This window comes from Phyllobates terribilis, unplaced genomic scaffold (genome assembly GCF_046119375.1).
Source record: "Phyllobates terribilis strain yellow unplaced genomic scaffold, ASM4611937v1 Scaffold_8__6_contigs__length_399053987, whole genome shotgun sequence".
NCBI classification, from domain to species: Eukaryota; Metazoa; Chordata; class Amphibia; order Anura; family Dendrobatidae; genus Phyllobates; species Phyllobates terribilis.
The window spans coordinates 13,771,757-13,785,485 of record NW_027362768.1 but is presented as its reverse complement, the minus strand read 5'-3'; positions in this window follow the sequence as shown (position 1 = coordinate 13,785,485).

Sequence of the window (13,729 nt, the reverse complement as noted above, 5' to 3'; positions counted from 1 at the left end):
TTCCGTGGCTCAGGGCGGTCAAACCAGTGGCGGAACTATTTATGTGGTTTTGATGTTTAAATGTCCGACTACGCCACCCGTGGATTGCGGTCAGAGTGAACCGCCGCTCCAGGGCAGACCGCTGAGGCTGGTGTTGTGGGTGCAGCAGAGCGTAGCATAACTCCCCACGGGAGGAGTATAGCCTCAGGGCAGTGTATGCGGAGGATGGGGGTGATGGTGCAGGGCAGCAGCAGTAACGACACGGAGTCAGTGATGCAGTCCAGGGCCTTTACTCACAGTTCTTATTATCCAGACCACATCTGCAGGTAACGGCTGCCCACGTCGTACTGTGCTCACCAGGTGAGGGGCTCAGACAACTCCAGATAACTTTGGAGCACTTCACAGGACCCTCTTTGTGTGTCCTTTGTCTGGCCTTTCTTACCAACCCTTCTGTCCGGCTGCCTCGGGCCTCCTCTTGGTAAACTTGGCACCAGTTTCCCTGACCCTATGTGGTGCCTTCCTAGCGGGTGTAGCGAGGGGCTGCGCCACATAAAATGTCACAGCCTCCTGTTTCTAGCTGAGGGTCGTTTCCTGCCTCCACTAGTTTCGGGGACCGGTCTCCCCCTTTGGCCTGACCCCTCCACGCAGGTGGATTCGGGCGTGCGGTGGCGACTCGCCCGTCCGCACCCCTGGGATCCCTTCGTTCCTCGTTCCTGGAGCCTTCTCCGCTCCTCTTCCTTCCTTCTCCCTCTTCCAGGCCTGGGCCTCTGTTACTAGGCCCGCCTCCGGAGCAGAGCTCATGCAGAGCCCCTGCTCCCTGCCACTTCTGCTCAGACTTCTCTGCACTGAACTAAGATGGTGCCCACCTTTTATACTCCCTTCTCAATGCACCCAGGAACTGCTTCCTCCCTGCTCCTGCACTACAGGGTTCCCCTTCCTCAGTGTTCCCTCCCCCCACTCCAGCCAGGGACAGGGACTGTCGTGCCCATCTCAGGGGCATATTGGTCGCCCTGCCCCACGGCAATGTGTTGTAATGCATGCAGGTGTCGGGTCCTGATCCACACTACATCCTTACCTGAGAGTGAGATATCACACCTCTGGGTGAGGTGCAATACCTCTGTAGCAACCGAGCCCTCAGGGTGCTACAGTTCCATTTATCTTCAGCCTAGGTGACGTATTGCGATAGAGGGCCGTGATTTTGGCTATAAAAGGGTCCCCTAGACCCCTACCCCAAGCTTTTTAAGAGAATCATATATGGCGTGCCAGGAGACTCTATGGAATGCTTTCTCAGCATCCAACGAGAGTATCTAATTACATATTTTTAACTGCATCTAGCCCAGGAAATACTTTGTGCCTAGTAGCATTGTCTGCTAGTCAGCGGATTATCCCGGCTGTTAAGCAAGCTACACCACCTGTAGTTTGGACACTTCATTTTTTCAAAGGAAATGCTTCGGGACCACGGGATACTCAGTGAAGAGCATCAGGAGGCACCCCAAGGCATAGGGGCTGGGACTGGCAGTAGGATGCCTTGCGGTGGACAGCCGAGCTCGATCCTTATAAAAGCTTTTTAACTGCAGCAGCTTTAGTGGACGCTACTGGAGCTGGAATTACGCGGCTGCTGGCATGAGACTTGCCCTCCAATAGATCCTTGTAAATGGATTTAAAGTGTATTCATTCAAATTAGAGAGACAATTTAAATTAAAAAGCTTAGAGCTGCCTCCACCACAGGGGAGCTCGCTCGACCCACCAGCGGACAGGCACCAGTATTGGGAGAGGGGGGCTGGCCGTCAGGGTTCACCGCGGCTCTGGCACAAACCCGGCGACGCGGAGGTGGCACGGGCAGGAGCGGACTGAACGTGTCGGCTTCTCACTTTTTGGATTTTAGAAGGGCATGACATGCCTATATCTGTGTCTCCCCCTCCTTTTACTCCTCCACCTCTTTTCTTTTCGCATGACTATATGTACTTGTAACTTTTCCATGTGTTAGTTGTGTCTTCTGAGCAGTTTGTCAGCTTTTGGACACCTTTGAAGGTGTTTTCTATGTGTTTCTATGTGTTTTTGTTTGCCTGCCATTGGTTTTAATGGTGTTCGAAGGTGTTCGACGAACAGTTCGACAAACAGTTCGGCGAACACACGGGTGTTCGACGAACCGAACCGAACTCGAACACTACGGGGGTGGCTCAACACTATTAGAGACCCTACACTACCTATTTCGCACTATATATCTCTCCCTAACTCAGCAGCACTCTCCCTACACTGTCTGATCCGGAGCGACTGTGTCCAAGATGGCGGCGCCCGGTTTTATATACTCGAGGTGACGCTGTGCAGCCAGCCAATCACTGTAATGCCCACAAACAACATGACTGCGGCATTCCAGTGACTGGCTGGCAATCCCTGCATGTTCATTGGCTCTGTAAAGAGCGCCAAACGTGGAGGGCGGAGACCCGAGCTCCCGCCCGAGTAACCCGGAAATGCTCGGTGCTCGCCGAACATCCCGAGTAGTGAGATGCTCGGGCGAGTACCGAGCAGTGTCGAGTATGCTCACTCAACAGTATTAATAACGTTATCTGACATGACAGGTTCTCTTTAAGGTTTGGATTGTTCAAATTAGATAATGTATAAAATCATATGTTGGCTCAATAAACTTATATGTTGCCCTAGAAATTCACAAAAAAACAGCTTTTCAGTTGCCACATAAAAGTGACAGTAGGCACAGTGCTCCCAATAGCTTGCTCAGCTCTGTTCACATCAATCACAAGCCTTCTGTCTGAGGTGTACAGTGGATTTCTTTTTCTTTTACAATTCTTTTTATGACATTTTCACAAAAGAGGTCATTAAGAATTAACAACAATAGCAGCAGCAAAAGAGAATGAAAAAAAGGAGAATTTTCATACCGAACAGTGAATTGCATATATATACAGGAGCAGGTTGGCAATAAACCAACATAATAAAGCAGCATTCATAATGAACTTTGTATATAAAATACAGCAAAGAAAAAAAAAAAAGGTGATCAACCATCCTGTATCAAACAGCACTGAGTAAAGTTGGCATTGTAACAAAAATGGCATTCGGACATATGAATAGTGATGGGAGAACCGAAACAGTCCATACCGAACACCTACTGTTTGGGCACAGACCCCGAACACGGAATTCAACAGGAAGTCCGTGTTACTATTCGGATTCAGCACCCTGAACACCGGGTGTTCCTCTCGCTGTCATCTGCATGAGAAACCCAGGCGGCTCTGATTGGTGGTAAGATTGTCAGAGTGCTGCTATTCCCACATGGTCATCTGTCTGATGACAATGTGAGAATGGGGGCCCGAACATTGGGTTTTTGCCACGCTGTCATGTGCATGACAGAGCGGCAAACACTGCCTCTGATCGGCGGTAAGATCATTACCACCGATCAGCGCGCTGTGGTTCCCATGCTGTCAGATGAGTGAGCCCACAGCTGTGACTGGAGGTTAAAAATGTACCTCCGGTCACAGGTGTTGGTAGATGGGACTACTACACCCATCAGCCTATGCCTGCTGTCGCCGATAACAGTGAGAGCAGGCGCGGCTAATGGGAGTATTCCGAGGTGATTGCGGGCTGCAACCCCTGCTATCAGCTTTAGCAATGCTGGTTATCAAGAAGAGTGGGTTCCCCATGCCGATTTTTTAATTATTGATATAGATGATTGAAAAAAATGGGGGGGGGTCCCCCACATTTTTGACAAACAGCCAAGCTGTTTGTCTTTATTTAGCAATTTGACTATAGGATTAGTAATGGAGAGGTGTCTTATAGACGCCTCTCCATAACTTACTCATGGGGTTGATATTACCCCACTTGCCACCACCACAGACCAGTGGGGAGAACCTGGCAAAGAGCCAGATTTGGTGCATCTTATAGATGCGCCTTTTCTGGGGCAGCTGCGGGCTGCTATTTTTAGGCTAGGGGGGGATCAATATCCATGGCCCCTTACCTGCCTGGGAATACCAGCTCCCAGCTGTCTGCTTTAGCTTGGCTGATTGTCAAAAATGAAGTGGACCCCACGCCGTTTTTTTTTAATTTATTTATTTATAGTGCAGGCATTGGCAGATAAATACTCCCATCAGCCATGCCTGTTCTCGCTGCTTTCGGTGACAGCAGGCATAGGCTGATGGGTGTACAAGTCCCATCTGCTGACGCCTGTGACTGGAGGTAAACTTTTTACCTCCAGTCAGAGCTGCTGGCTCACACTGTCATCTGACAGCGTGGGAACCACAGCACTCTCACCAGTGGTATTAATCTTACCACCAATCAGAGGCAGTGTTTGCTGCACTGTCATGCAGATGACAACGTAGCAAACACCCGATGTTTATGTCTCCCACTCATGTGAATAGGGGTTCGTGTTCGGGTTCGGCTACTGTTCTGGTTCCCGAATCCGAACTTTTAATTAACTGTTCAGCATTCGGCTGAACCCGCCAAACCCGAACAGTCAGGGGTTCACACATCACTACATATGTACTAAAACCACAATGGAGTAAACACAGTCAAGCAAACAATGGGGGAGTGGGGAAATAGGATGAGAGTAAACCAATCTATAGAAAAGATGAAGGCTTTTCCACATTATTCTGAGCAGTGTGAGCAGATTAAGAGGAGCTAACCACAAAGTAAGAAAGACAAGTGTAAGTGCATGAAAACAGGTTTGTGTATCTAGATGATGAGCAGAAGAATGAAAACTCGAGGAATGTAAATTATCAGACTATCTATAAAATAAGATTATCTGAAAGATTTTGAGCTGGGCCAATGGAGATCACAGAGACCAAACTGTTCTAAAGATTTCATGATGCTAACTTATTAAAAGCTACAGTATATACTACAAAACTGTGATCACAAAGTAGTTACAGTATATATGGCACATGCCATGTTCATGCCATAATTTGCGACATTTTCCTACTTTGTGAAGTTCTTGCCAGCTCTTTAAAAAATGAGCAGAATTTAATTGGAGGGTACATGGTCTAACAATGCCTGACACATTCTTTAGCATTACTCTTGAAATAGGTGTAAATAATAATGCAGATTTGGTTCTTTGGTTCATGGACAGCTAGGTGCGCATCAATGCGGAGTCTGGGGTGATCAAGTGGAGAGTACGTGTTTATGTGCTAGTGAAATTATTTTTTTATCTTTATTTTACTTGCTTGTATGGTGCCATTAATTTCAAAGCGCTTTACAATCATTATTAGTGATGAGCGAGCATACTCGCAAGTACTCGCCTGAGGATCTCAGTACTCGAGATGCTCGGAGCTCGCCAAGTACTTGCAAGATGCTCGGGCGGATGCTCGGGTCCCCTCCCTGCATGTTTGGCGTTCTTTAGAGCGCCAATCAACATGCAGGGATTGGCTGCCACTCATTATAATGCCGCAGCTATGGTGGTAGTGGCATTACAGTGATTGGCTGGCCGCACAGCGTCATCAGGTCTCTATCAGACCTGGTGCCACCATGCTCGTCACAGTCACTCTGGAATCAGGCAGAGTAGGGACAGATGCTGCTGAGCTAGGGAGAGATTTGCTTGTGTATTAGGTAGTGTAGGGAGAAAAAACGTACATTACACATATCCATCTTAACAAACAGTCCTTCTGAGGACTAATCCATCTGCAGAGATATCAGGCAGGCTGTGTATATAGGCAGGCAGGCAGTGCATATAGCAGACTGTAGTGCATATAGCACAAGAGGCTCCATTCCAGTTCTGCCTTCTGCTGCTGTTAGATATTTCTTGAAATAGGCCTAGGTCTCTGGGGCCAAGAATACTTTTTTTGGATCTTAATCCTCATTACTTGCTTATAAAGCAATCCAGAGAACACAGTTTTTCTGTGCCATTTGCTTGTTGGCACTGCAGAATACAGCCAGGTCCTTTCCATATTACAGCGCTAAAAATCCAGCTATTTAAAACTGTGTTTGCTCCATCACATGGATCACATATACGTTTTCAGAAAATACTGCCATTTTTGGCCTCCATTCAAATTTTTTTTCAGTGTGTCAGTGAAGCAATTGACACCAGATTGCTGTTCAAAATAGTTACCTACAGGCCAGGTATTTAAAACTGTATTTTCTCCATCACACAGATCACATATACATTTTCAGAAAATACTGCCATTTCTAGCCTCCATTAAAAATTTGTTTCAGTGTGTCAGTGAAGCAATTGACACCAGATTGCTGTTCAAAATAGTTACCTACAGGCCAGGTATTTAAAACTGTGTTTTCTCCATCACACGGATCACATATACGTTTACAGAAAATACTGCCATTTCTGACCTCCATTAAAATTTAGTTTCAGTGTGTCAGTGAAGCAATTGACACCAGTTTGCAGTTCAAAATAGTTACCTACAGGCCAGGTATTTAAAACTGTGGTTTCTCCATTACACAGATCACATATAAGTTTGCTCCAAATTCAGTCATTTGTAGTAAGTGTGGAAGATATTTTCCTCCATTTAAAATGGGCAAGGCACGTGTCAAGGGACGGGGAACTTGACGTGATGGTGATGGTGCATGCAGAGGCCAAGGCCAAGGCCGTGGGCAAGCTGAACTTGTGCCACAACAAACACCCACATCTTCTCGGTTGACCTTCCTGTCCCAATTCCTAGGCGACCGCAGCACACCACTATTGAACCCAGAGCAGTGTGAAAAGGTTGTTGGTTGGATAGCGGATAATGCTTCCAGTCACTTAGCCACGACCACCACTACCCTGTCATCCCAGTCAAACCTTGGGATGGAACACGTCCTCCCGACGCCAAGGATAGTGAGCCCTAGGTCAATAAGGGTTGCCCCCACAGTCTACAGCTCCTGCACCTCAACCTCCTCAGCCTCCTCCTCCTCTTCAGCCTCCATCTCTGAAATGACCACATCAGTCACAAGCTGGAAACACTGCAGCACTGCCTCGGCCAATCGGCAACAGGCTGTGCTGAAGATAATATGCTTAGATGACAAAACACACAATGCTGAAGAGTTGTGGACAGCTCTGAAAGAGTAGGCAGATCTGTGGCTCACACCGCTGAATCTACAGCCAGGAATGGTCGTGTGTGACAATGGCAAGAACCTGGTGGCGGCTCTATGGCGAGGTGAGCTCTCACACGTACCATGCCTGGCCCTTGTGCTTAACCTCGTGGTTCAGCGGTTTATTAAATCCTACTCAGAGCTGCCGGATGTTCTTGTTAAAGTACACGCTTCCGCCGCCCTTGCCGTGTTTCAGCAGTGTTTGCAGCTTCCGGCTCACAGACTGGTGTGTTATGTCCCCACGCGTTGGAACACTCCACTGCAGATGTTGGGAAGGTTTTGTGAGCAGAAGAGGGCAGTTGTTGAGTACCAGCATCAACAAGGCCATCGGTATTCAGTTCAGACTCCACACATAAGATCTCAGGAGTGGACATGGATATTAGACATATGTACCATCCTCTAAAACTTTGAGGACTCCACCAAGATGGTGAGCGGCGATGACGCCATAATTAGCGTCACCATCCCCCTTCTCTGTCTTCTGAAATGCTCTCTTCTCACAATCAAAGAGGATGCACTGCAGGCGGAGCACGATGAGATGGAGCAAGGAACCATACAGGGTGATTACACACACCCCAACCTCATCTCATCCCAACGTCGGTTAGGTGTCAATGAGGAAGCGGAGGACGAGGTAGAACAGGAGCTAGTTTCATGCGCTATAGACGGTGCTACCTGCACTGCTGTCATACCGTCTGTTCAGCGAGGATGGCCAGAGGACAGAGAGGAGGAGGAGAGCATGGTCAGTCATCCTCTTGGTGAGGACACGGAAGTCTTGCCTGTTAGTAGTCTGGCACGCATGGCTGAGTTTATTTTACTCTGTCTTTCCCATGACACTTGCGTTCTCAAAATTTTGGGTGACAGTCATTACTGGTTGGTGACACTTCTAGACCAACGCTACATGCAAAAATGGGGCTGTACCAGAAGGCCCTTGTTGCGGAGCTAATAAAAAAATTCCCATCCGAAAACGCTGGCGGCAGAGGTCACACTTCATTGGACAACCAAGGAGTACAGGCAAGAGAGACTCAACTTCAATCCAGCAGAGGCAGGGGAACACTGTCAAAGTTCTGGGAGAATTTTCTCAGCCCCTCCCATCACACAAGCCCTGACACTCTCACAAGGAGTGCAAAGTTTGGGAAGATGCTGAGGGAGTACCTTACCGACTATACCAACGTCCTCCGTGATTCCTGTGTGCCTTTTAATTATTGGGTATCCAAGCTGGATATGTGGAATGAACTGGCTCTCTATGCCTTGGAGGTCCTGGCCTACCCTGCCGCCAAAGTTTTATCAGAGCGGGTTTTTAGTGCCGCTGGTGGAATTATAAGTGATAAACGCATCCGCCTGTCAACTGAAAATGCTGATAGGCTGACTCTTATAAAAATGAACAAGGGCTGGATTGGGCCAGACTTCTCAACACCACCAAATGATAGCAGCATAACATAAACTCAAATCCAGTGTCTTTTCTTGGGAGGTATATTCCCATGCACCTTTTCACACCCAGACATGGGTATACGCTTCGTGATTTTGGCTATTTGCTCTTGTCCTCCTCCATCTCCTCATCCTCCACCACAATATCACCAGGGTGACCGTGGTCTGTGATGCAACACCCACATAATTTTTTTAAAGGTTGTTTATGATGCCCGTAAAAAAAATTTTTTATACAGTATGTTCATGCATACCCCCCAGGGGTAAATGTTTGTCAGCCCATACACTTAGTGCATGAGCATTACAAGTAAAGGAGGCCCGCTCCTTTCTAATGATAACATTTTTTTATGAGGCCCTCTACATCTCTTCCAAGGGGCATTGGAGTGTCTTCAAATTTTTGGCAACACCTGCATTAACTGCATAGGCAAATACAATGGGAGACCCACTTCCTAATAATGGGAACATTTTTTTATGAAGCCCTCCTCCCTATCTCTTCCAAGGGGCATTGGAGTGCCTCTCTATTTTTGGCAGCCCTTGCATTCACTGCATAGGTCAACACTATGGGTGACCCACTTCCTAATAATGGGAACATTTTTTTATGAGGCCCTCTACGTATCTTCCAAGGGGCATTGGAGTGTCTCCCAATTTTTTCAAGCCTTGCATAAACTGCATAGGCAAACACAATGGGAGACACACTTCTTAATAATGGGAATATTTTTTTATGAGGCCCTCTGACCTCCACGTCTCTTCCAAGGGGCATTGGAGTGCCTCCAAATTTTTGGCAACCCTTACATTCACTGCATAAGCCAACACAATGGGAGACCCACTTCCTAATAATGTGAACATTGTTTTGAGGAGGCTCTCTGACCTCCGCATCTCTTCCAAGGGGCATTGGAGTGCATCCAAATTTTTTGCAACTCTTGCATTCACTGCATAGGTCAACACTATTGGAGTCCCGCTTCTTAATAATGGGAACATTTTTTCATGAGGCCTGCTATGTCTCTTCCAAGGGGCATTGGAGTGTCTCCCAATTTTTGGCAGCGCTTACATTCACTCCATTGGCAGACACAATGGGAGACCCACTTCCTAATAATGGGAACATTGTTTTCAGGAGGCCCTCCTCTCAGTCCCTTCAAACGGGTATTGGGGTGTGTCCAAATTTTCAAAGTGGTATTGGGGTGCGTCCAAATTTGGGGCAGCCCTGCCACTCACTGCATACGCAATAACAGTATAGGAGACCCACTCTTTAGTAATGGGAACAATAAAACATAGCTGGCTGATGGTTCTCTAAGAATAGTGAGGGCAGACTGCTGGCCCTTTATGAATAGTAAAGGTCACCAGATGGCCCTATAAAAATAGGCTTTGTGACTTTCAGAGTCCCTCCTTCATAAATGAAAACACGATGTGTCTGATGATATCTCACACACCACATAGCAAGATAAGATTGTAAAATGTTAAAATGACATTTCCTAGTGAATGCATTTGTCATGGTTTAAAGCAATGCAAAAGGGGAAAAACACATTAAAAACACTACGTGTGAATATAGCCCAAGGTGTGGAGGAGCATTTTTGTTTTCGGTTATTTATTTTGCTTTATATACAAGTCATTACCCTGGAAAGGATGTTCCTTAACATATTTCCCAGGAAAATCCATTTTGGTTTTGTTTTTGTATGTTTTATTGTGAGTCCGTAAAAGTAGCGTAATACCTCTGACAACGTTGTTGACATTAGTGGCCTGGGAGTCAGAAATGCTTCCAGGGGTCTTCCCCATGCTGTCTCCATGTCATTTGCACACTGTTCCCCTCGATTTGGGCAATTTTTAGGCCCTCTGCAGACCGCCAGGGGAGCCGTCTGAAAAATGCTCGAGTTTCACATAGACTTACATTGAGCTCGTTACTCGGGTTGAGCACCCGATTATTCCAATGTGCTCGACCCGAGCATCAAGCACCCAAGCATTTTAGTGCTCGCCCATCACTAGTAATAACATGTCCAAAAGATGACATTGTGCCATTCCTGATAAAGTGGCATGTACAGTTTGGGCACCCCTGGTCACATTTACTGTTGTTTTGAGCAGTTAAGCAAGTTGAAGATGAAATGATCTCTAAAAGGCCTAAAGTTAAAGATGACACATTTCCTTTGCATTTTAGGAAATATATATATACATTGTCATTTTTTACATTTTAAAAATTACAAAAAGAAAAGGAGCTGATGAGAAAGTTTGGTCACCCTTGTAGATTTGTGTGCTCAGATAACTTTGACCAAGATTTCAGACCTTAATTAGCATGTTAGGGTTATTGCTTGTTCATCGTTAGGAAAGGCCAGGTGATGCAAATTTCCCAGCTTTATAAAAACACAACCTCCTCTAAACTTGTGCCAAAAACAGTAGCCATGGGTTCTTCTAAGCAGCTGCCCAGCACTCTGAAAATTAAAATGGTGGAGGCTCACAAAGCAAGAGAAGGCTATAAGAAGATAACAATGCATTTTCATGTTGCCCTTTCCTCAGTTCAAAATTTAATTAAGAAATGGCAGTTAACAGGAAGAGTGAAGGTCAACATTAGGTCTGGAAGACCAAGAAAATGTCAATGAGAGCTGCTCGTAGGATTGCTAGAGAGACAAATCAGCACCCCTGCTTGACTGCAAAAGACCTTCAGAAAGATTTTGCAGACTCTGTAGTTATGGTAAACTGTTCTACTGTTCAGAGACACCTGCACAAATATGACTTTCATGGAAGAGTCATCAGAAGAAAACATCTCCTGTGTCCTCACCATAAGATTCAGCATCAGAAGAAGTATGCAGAGGAACATCTAAACAAGCCTGATGCATTTTGGAAACAAGTCCTGTAGACCAATGAGGTTAAAATATAACTCTTTAACCACAATGATCAAAGGTATGTGTGGAGAAAAAAGGGCATAGAATTTCAGAAAAAAAACATTTCACCAACCATTAAGCATGGGGATGCATCAATCATGCTTTGGGGTTGTGTTGCAGCCAATAGCCTGGGGAACATTTTAAGGGTAGAGGGAAGAATGGATTCAATGAACTTTCAACAAATTCTTGATGCACACATAACACTATCTGTAAAAAAGCTGAATTTGAAAAGAGGATGGCTTCAACAAAAGGATAATGATCCTAAATATACGTCAAAATCCAAAATATACTACCTCAAAAGGCATAAGCTGAAGGTTTACAATGGCCCTTACAGTCCCCTGATCTGAACATCATTGAAAATCTGTGGCTAGACCTCTAAAAAGCAGTGCATGCAAGATTACCCAGGAATCGCACAGAACTGGAAGAATTTTCCAAAGAAGAATGGATGAAAATTAGTGATGAGTGAGCATACTCACTTACTGCTCGATGCTCGCCTGAGCATCTCACTACTCAAGATGTTTGGTGCTCACTGAGTATTTCCGGGGTTGCTCAGCGGGAGCTCGGGTCCCCTCCCTGCATGTTTGGCGCTCTTTAGAGCACCAATCAACATGCAGGGATTGCCTGCTACTCACTGTAATGCCGTAGCCATGTTGGTTGTGGCATTAAAGTGATTGGTTGGCCGCACATCGTCATCAGGTCTATATCAGACCTGGTACCGCCATGTTTGTCACAGTCACTCTGGAATTAGACAGTGTAGGGAGAGGTGCTGCTGCGTCAGGGAGAGATTTGCTTGTGTATTAGGTAGTGTAGGGAGAAGAACCGTACATTACTCATATCCATCTTAACAAACAGTCCTTTTGAGGACTAACCAATCCATCTGCAGAGATATCAGGCAGGCAGTGTATATAGGCAGGCAAGGCAGGGTACATAGCAGACTGCAGTGCACATAGCACAAGAGGTTCCATTCCAATTCTGCCTTCTGCTGCTGTTAGATAGGTCTCAGGGGCCAGGAATTCTTTTCTTTTGGATCTTAAACCTCATTATTTCCTTAAAAAGCAATCCAGAGAACACTGTTTTTTGCACCATTTGCTTGTTGGCACTGCAGAATACAGCCAGGTCCTTTCCATATTACAGTGCTAGAAATCCAGCTATGTAAAACTGTGATTTCTCGGTCAAAGGGATCACATATACGTTGTCAGAAAATACGGCCATTTCTGGCCTCCATTAAAAATTTCCTTTAGTGTGTCAGTGAAGCAATTCACAGCAGTTTGCTGGTCAAACTACTTACCTACAGGCCAGGTATTTACAACTCTGTTTTCTCTGTCACACGGATCACATATAAGTACGCTCCAAACTCAGTCATTTATAGTGAACGTGGAAGATACTGTCCTCCATTTAAAATGGGCAAGGACAGAGAACTGGACGTGATGGTAATGGTGCATGCAGAGGCCGAGAACAAGGCCGTGGGCAAGCTGAAATTGTGCCACAACAAACACCCACATCTTCTCACTCGACCTTCCTGTCCCAATTTCTAGGGGAAAGCAGCACACCACTATTGAACCCAGAGCAGTGTCAAAAGGTTGTTGGTTGGATAGCGGATAATGCTTCCAGTCACTTAGCCACCACCACCAATACCTTGTCTTCCACATGGTCAAGTCTCAGTAGCCGTGAGTCTGGACTGCATATTCCTCACCCTGATCCTCCTTCCTCCCACCATGCCGAGTGCCCAGAGACAACTGATCCCACACTTGGACACTCAGAAGATCTGTTCACTCTTCCATTTATAGATTCGGGCCTCTCGCCTGGTCCACTTGAAGCGGGGCAAGAGGAGATTGCGTGTAGCGATGCCCAAATATTTGATCAGCCACGGTCACATGAAGGCGACGGTGGGAAAGTGTCACAAAAGGTGGACGATGATGAGACACAATTGCCAGAAAGTCAGGAGGAGGACCAGGGTGCGGAAGTGGAAGACAAGGTGGTGGATGATATAGTAACTGACCCAACCAGGCAGGAGGACATGCAGAGCGAGGACAGCAGCACACAGGGGGAGGGAGCCAGAGCACCACAACAGGCAGGAAGAAGCAGTGTGGTGGCCGCAGACTGTAGGCAGGCAACTGTTCCCCGCAACACCAACACGAAGGAAGTTGCCAATACAACTGTTAGGTCTTCCCAAGTCTGGCTGTTTTTTAAAGACTCTGCTGATAACCCTAAAAGACCATTTGCACCACCTGCCAGGCCAGCATCAACAGGGGTGGCCGAACCCCAGGGTCCAGGAACAGTGTCTGCAGGTGGCACCATTGCTTCTTCCACTGTTGTGCATGCAAGCCAATCCCCTGTCCATGGTGCTTGCAAAGATGCCACTCTCAAGTAGCAGCATCAGGAAGCACGTCTATGTCCTTGTCTTAGAGCAGCGTTCAGTTGTCCATACCCCAGTCCTTGGAATGCAAGCG